The following is a 6,272-nucleotide window of genomic DNA, read 5'->3' on the forward strand; positions in this document are numbered from 1 at the left end:
GGGAAGTTCCACGCCTCTGTCTGAATGTCAGTGCTTAAGTGTTGGGTCTAGAGTTATGCGGGCTTGTCTGTTCGCAGTGTCTGCTCTGAACATGGTGACCTGGCCTCCCAGGGGTAAGTGCCCTGGGAGGGCCCGAGTCCTACCCCTGCAATGGTCACCTTCCCTTGGGGTTGGTGCAGACCCCTCACCTGGGCTACCTCACAATGACTCCCATTCAGCAGCACACACAGGGCGAGGAGGGGGCAGGTTTCCCTGGTGAACTGATTGCTGGGCTCGTGGATCTCCACTTAAGGCCAAAGGGCAGCAGGTGAGGTGGCCTTTAGAGTCTCCTTCCCACTTGGCCGAGCCCAGACCTGCGTCTTCGCTTTCAGCTCTGCTGTCCCACGAGTTTTCTCATCACCTCAGTGAGACGAAAGGGCTGAGCCTGCCAGAGTCAAGGTAATGTGTTCAACTTTATCATGAAAGCTTTAAAAGCAGTGAAGATAACCCAGAATCAAGTGAGAAGAGGAGGGGACTGACTTCTCTGGGACAAGTGTTGGGGGAGGAGATGGACCCCGCATTTCTTTCTACGGTCCTAGCAGCTCCCAGGGACCCAGCTCACAACGGGGGCCCACCCAGCACAGCCCTGGTATCAACCAAGGGGATGTGAGCCGAGGCACAGGGTTTGGGGAGGTGGGGTCACTCAGAGGGTGGATGTGGTACCCAGGTAGGGAGGCTGGGGAGTTGGGGTGGAAGTCTCACTCCCCCCACCCCACCCCACCCCCCACAGTCCTGGCTCTGCGGTCCTTGAGTTGTGGACTCCAGGCCCCCATTTGAGCGGATTCCTGCAGTGTTTGCTGAGGGGTCAGTTTGGAAGAGCTGACCTTCAGTGTGAAGCTCAGCCTGTTTGCATCTCAAGACCCTGCATTTAGGGATGGCATATGAGGGACAGTGTGTTTGGGGCTCAGATGAACCATGACCTGACTGGCCTTGTGGGTCTCTCTGGTCCCATCTCTTGGACTGAGCCTCATCTGCGTCATCGCTGTCCCCTCTGGGGACTCTGGCGTCCCTGTTCCCCTCATCCTGCAGGTTGGGGAGAGGTTGCTTGCTGGGTGGTCTCTGCTCCTGTGGCAGGAAGGACCCTGCAGGGGGGACCACAGAGTGTGGGCTCTGATCCCAAGAGCATGGGGCCCACATAGCACACAGCATCAGGGCTATGACAAGTGTGTGGGCTGTCTCATCACACAGAGTGTTCCCAAGACTCCACGAAGGTGGCGTGATGGGAGGCCTGGGACCCCAGAGGCCATGTTCCTGTCCGGAAGCTCAGGCAGCACATCCACCCTGGACTCCAGATTCACCCCGCGTCTCTGCCATCTCCCTCTGTCATGTCTTGAACCCAGGAAAACAACGTGAACTGATCATTTTCCACAATATAGGCCTGGTCATGTCAGAATCAGGGCCTCTAATTTAGGCGTCCTGGAATAGGAGCTGTTTTGGGGCCTAAAGAGGGAACAGCTAATGAGTTAAAATATTTTCAGGTGAAATTAATATTCAATGATTAGATTACTGGAATAGGAGCTGTTTTTAGGCCTAAAGAGGGAACAGCTAATGACTGCAAAACATTTTCAGGTGAAATTAATATTCAATGATTAGATTACTGGAATAGGAGCTGTTTTAGGCCTAAAGAGGGAACAGCTAATGACTGCAAAACATTTTCAGGTGAAATTAATATTCAATGATTCTATTACTCAGCTGTTGACTTCTATTAGTCATAATTCTCCTGGTTTTAGATCTGCTGTAGAGGTTTAAATCTTCCCCATCTGTGTATTTGTAGCTTCAGGGTCATTGATGACCTGTGGTTTTTAGGGAGGAGTGACTGATTTCATGTATCATGTAGAGGACTGGCAATGCGGATGGGAAGTTAAGATTAGAACAGTGGGAGTTCCCGCTGTGGCGAAACGGGATCAGCAGCGTCTCTGGAGCAATGGGAAGCGGTTTCCATCCCCAGCCCAGCACAGTGGGTTAAGAACCCAGCATTGCCACAGCTGCAGCATAGGCTGCATCTGCAGCTCAGATCTGATCCCTTGCCTGGGAACTCCATGTGCTGCAGTGTGGCCAGAAGAAGAAAAAAAAAAATGGATCCCAGATCATGATGTAGGCCATGGAAGGTGTCATGAATTCCCTCTCGCTGTAACGGGAAGCCATTAAGGCATTTAAGAGCCAGAGTCACATGATTAGATTGACTTGAGGGGCAGACATAGGCACAATCGTGATGTATCTGTGAAATGTAAGAATTCCGCCCTGACCTGAATAGAAGACGGCCACTAGAAAATCAGGAAAAATGGGTCATGGTCGATAATGCCACCCAGAAATGGGTTTAGACTTTACGTAATTTTTTTTAAAAGTTTAGAACAGCAGCTGGTAAATGGTTCAGATTGTCCTACGTATGCATCCAGTGTATGTGTATGAATCAGTTTCGTTGTCAATATTAGTAAAATAATATAAAAGACAAGAGAACTTACCTAACAATGGATATTTGCTGGGGTTTTGACCAAACCCACCAACAACCTACCTCTGAGCCTGGATAGGCAAGCAGCCTTGGAGCTGCACAGGGTCCAGAAGGTACTCTGGTGCCGTCTCGTGGACATCTGCTCTGACAGCAACTCTCAGGATTTCCTCCTCTCTCTGCATTGCCCTTGGGCAATATGACCGTTGGTTTTCCTTCCCCCTCTTTCTTTAAATACCGAGAAGTGCTCCACTAAGTAAGCTGTCTCGCTGAATGTCTTCCAAGACACTGAGGCCAACCTACACCAGAACAATCCATTCACAACCTCAGCTCCAACCCATCATGTCATGACAGCCTTATTCAATTTTTCATGTATTTGTGCACTTATGTTTCTATGAATGTAACTGTGTATGGATGTAATTATTGATTTTCTTGACCTTGGGAACATTATCCATTCATGCCTACCTATCTTTCTTTGTTTCTTCCTTCTTTTCTTTCTCTCTTTCTTTCTTGACCCCAGCTGAAGCATAAGTGTGTTGTCTGCCCATCGACATATTTCAAGGAAGAGAAGTTATCAATCCCACCGCAGGGACAAAGGCAGATCTTTACCCAGGGAGCCAGGAGGGATCTCTGGGAGAGCTTTTCTTTATATCAATCTACCTGCCTTAATTCCCCAGACCTTGCTTTTGATCAGGTCTTCCTACCAGGTGTATAGAGAGAAAAAATGAGGCTCACATGAAAAGAAAGGAACAGAGTTTCAGGAGACCTCTTGAGAGAAAAGGCACAAGATTTAGAGCAGCTGCTCACCAATCCATCCTCCACTCACCTCCCGCAGGCACTTGATCCAGATCACAAACCCCCGCTCAGCCTGGGGTTTCAAAATTGCCAGCTCCGACTTCACAAGCCATGGTATCCTAGTCCAGACTCCTGCCTCTTGAGAAACAACAGGCTGTCTTATCCCATTGAACCTGCCAAGCTTTCTTACCGTTGTGACACCCAGGCAGGCTGCAAATCCACATCCAATGCTGAAAGGGCACCTGTGTCCTCTGCCTGACAGGAGGCATCTTGGCCCAGAGAGTCCCAGGTGCCCTGAAGACAACCCTAAATCTTTTTTTCACTCAAGAGACCTAGTGAAACTTCCCCCTTGCCTTTCCACAGAAGCCTCTGTTTCACTACCACACCAGGCTATGGAGGCCTGACCAAACCCAGGTCTGATGAATTAGGCAAAGTTTATTGATATCCAGAAAGTTCTCATGGAGTTCCCTCATGGCTGCCTGGTTAAGAGCTTGTCTCTGTCACTGCTGGGGCTGTGATAGACTGCTTGCTGGGGCTTCAGCCAAATGCATCATTCACCCCTTCTCTGAGCCTGGAGCCTGCAGCCTTGGAGCTGCCCATGGGTCCAGGAGGTACTCTGGCACCATCTTGTGGACATGGGCCCTAACAGCACCTCTCGGGCCTGCCTTCCACCTGTTGCCTCATCTCTCCTGGGGGCTGCACTGGCCTTGGGCAAGCCTGAGGCTTTGACTTTATATTTCCTTTCCATCTAAGTGCCATGAAGTCCCCTAAGATGTGGGGTATTTCTCTCTCAAAAAAATTCGGAGCACTCAGCCATACTTAACCAAGGCTGTTATGTAAATTCCCTCTGCCGCCCAACCCATTGTGCCATGGGAGCCTTATGTCTTTCTTCAGATATTAATTACCAGTAATAATTATCTCTGGTGTATGAATTCAATGATTTATTGACATCTTTATTTACTTACTTTTTTTTTTGGATCCCCTTGGGGAATGACGACATTGTCTGGCCCAGATTTGAAACCATACCACAGCTGTTACAACTCCAGCCTTGTACTTAAAATCCTCTGCCTCCCCAAGCATAACATCAGGAGAGCCTTTTTTTGTCTTTTTGACATTTCTTGGGCCGCTCCCATGGCATATGGCAATTCCCAGGCTAGGGGTCTAATTGGAACTGTAGCCACTGCTGTGCCACGAGCCACAGCAATGTGGGATCCAAGCCGCCTCTGCAACCTACACCACAGCTCACAATAATGCCAGATCCTTAACCCAGTGAGCGAGGCCAGGGATCAAACCCGCAGCCTCATGGTTCCTAGTCGGATTTGTTAACCACTGAGCCATGATGGGAACTCCCAGGAGAGCCTTTTGTATTGATTTATCTATCAATTCACTTGGCTGCTCTGTAGGATTGTATATATGTAGTTATCGACTTCTTGATCAACTGCTCTCTTTCTTTTGACTTTTTACTTTTATTTATTCATTTATTGAGGTGCCAACTGTGACACTGGGGACTTGTCTGGCCAGGTTGTGATCTCCAAATGCAGCTCTTATCACAGCCCCAGCAGTGACAGAGACAAGCTCATAACCAGGCAGCCATGAGGGAACTCCATGAGAGCTTTCTCGATATCAATAAACTTTGCCTAATTCATCAGACCTGGGTTTGGTCAGGCCTCCATAGCCTGGTGTGGTAGTGAAACAGAGGCTTCTGTGGAAAGGCAAGGGGGAAGTTTCACTAGGTCTCTTGAATGAAAAAAAGCATAAGGATTAGTACAGCCACCAGCCAAAATACCACCGAATTCCACCATCCATTCATCAGCACCAGCCTATATCCTGATACCTAAACCCGCGACAATCGGGGGCTTGACAATTCCCAGCACGTGAATCAAAACAGAGAGTGTGTGGGTCCCAGCTCCTGCCTCTGGAAGAACAGAAGGCAATCTGAAACCCAGTGAAACCCTCAAGCATTCTAAATGCTCTGCCAACTGACCAGGCTGCAAATCCACATCCAGTGCTGAAGAGACACCTGTTTCCTTTGCCTGACATGAGGCATCTTGGAGCAGAGTCACCAGAGCCTGGAAAGCCATGCCAAACCTCTGACTGCTGGCTGGAGGTTCTACCAAAACCACCATCAACCTCACCTCTGAGCCTGCACTCACAGCCTTGAAGCTGCACAGGGGTCCAGAAGGTACTATGGCTCTGTCTTGGGGACATCTGCTCTAACAGCAACTCTCAGGCTTTCCTCCTCTCTGGCTCAGCAGCCCCCGGGGCTGTATTGGCCTTGGGCAATATGCAGGTCAGCTTCCTTCCCCCTCTTTCTTTATTACTGAGAAGCGCCTGCCAATATGGGCTATATCTCTCTCAAAGTCTTTCAGAGCAGTGAGCCCAACTTAACTCCAATCCTAACCCTAACCCTCTAATCCTAACCCCAAACCCTAAGCCTCTAACCCTAACCTCTCACCCCAAGCCAAACCCTAACACCGAACCTGATCCCAAAGCCCAACCAGAACCCAAACCCTGACCCCTAACCCCAACCCTAAACCCTAACCCATCAGGTGCCTATGGTTGTGGGAATGGGCCTTGCTCCTCAGGTTCTGTACAAAGAGCATGTGGAGTCCTGAGGGTCAAGGTAGACGTGGGGCTGCAGCTCTAGCTCATTTTCTAATTTTATCTGGCTCACGAGTGGGAGACTATTTCAAGAAGATTCTCTCCTCATGAGAGAAATCCTGTAAGAAGGGAGAAGAGGGGAGGTGGGTGGAAACAGGGGCCGGGTACCCTGGTGCATTGGAAGCCTCTGGAAGACCCACTGGAGGGAGGCTGCACGGAGAAACGTCCAGGGGCACAGACCTGCCCAGGAGCTGCTGTTAGTTCAGACACTGCTCTAAGGTGCTCAGGGTCCGCTCTAACAAGGGGGGCTGGGGGAGGGGTCTGCAGTGAGGTCTCTGTATGTGGTTCCTGTGTGCTGGTCGCTGTCAGGGTGCCCGCCCAGGTGAGCTCC

General features: G+C 50.0%; 1 long non-coding RNA gene across 1 annotated transcript; it reads left to right on the forward strand.

The window, feature by feature from the left end:
• Positions 1-314: 314 nt before the first annotated feature.
• LOC110258638 (uncharacterized) lies at positions 315-4,237 on the forward strand. Its single transcript, XR_002341209.2, has 2 exons — positions 315-438; positions 1,228-4,237. It is a non-coding gene; the product is annotated as an uncharacterized LOC110258638 (long non-coding RNA).
• Positions 4,238-6,272: the final 2,035 nt, after the last annotated feature.

The sequence above is a fragment of the Sus scrofa genome, chromosome 9, assembly GCF_054392235.1.
Source record: "Sus scrofa isolate SSC_HxYL_T2T_F1_AM1 chromosome 9, Sscrofa_HxYL_maternal_Yorkshire_Landrace_v2.0, whole genome shotgun sequence".
Lineage (NCBI taxonomy): Eukaryota > Metazoa > Chordata > Mammalia > Artiodactyla > Suidae > Sus > Sus scrofa.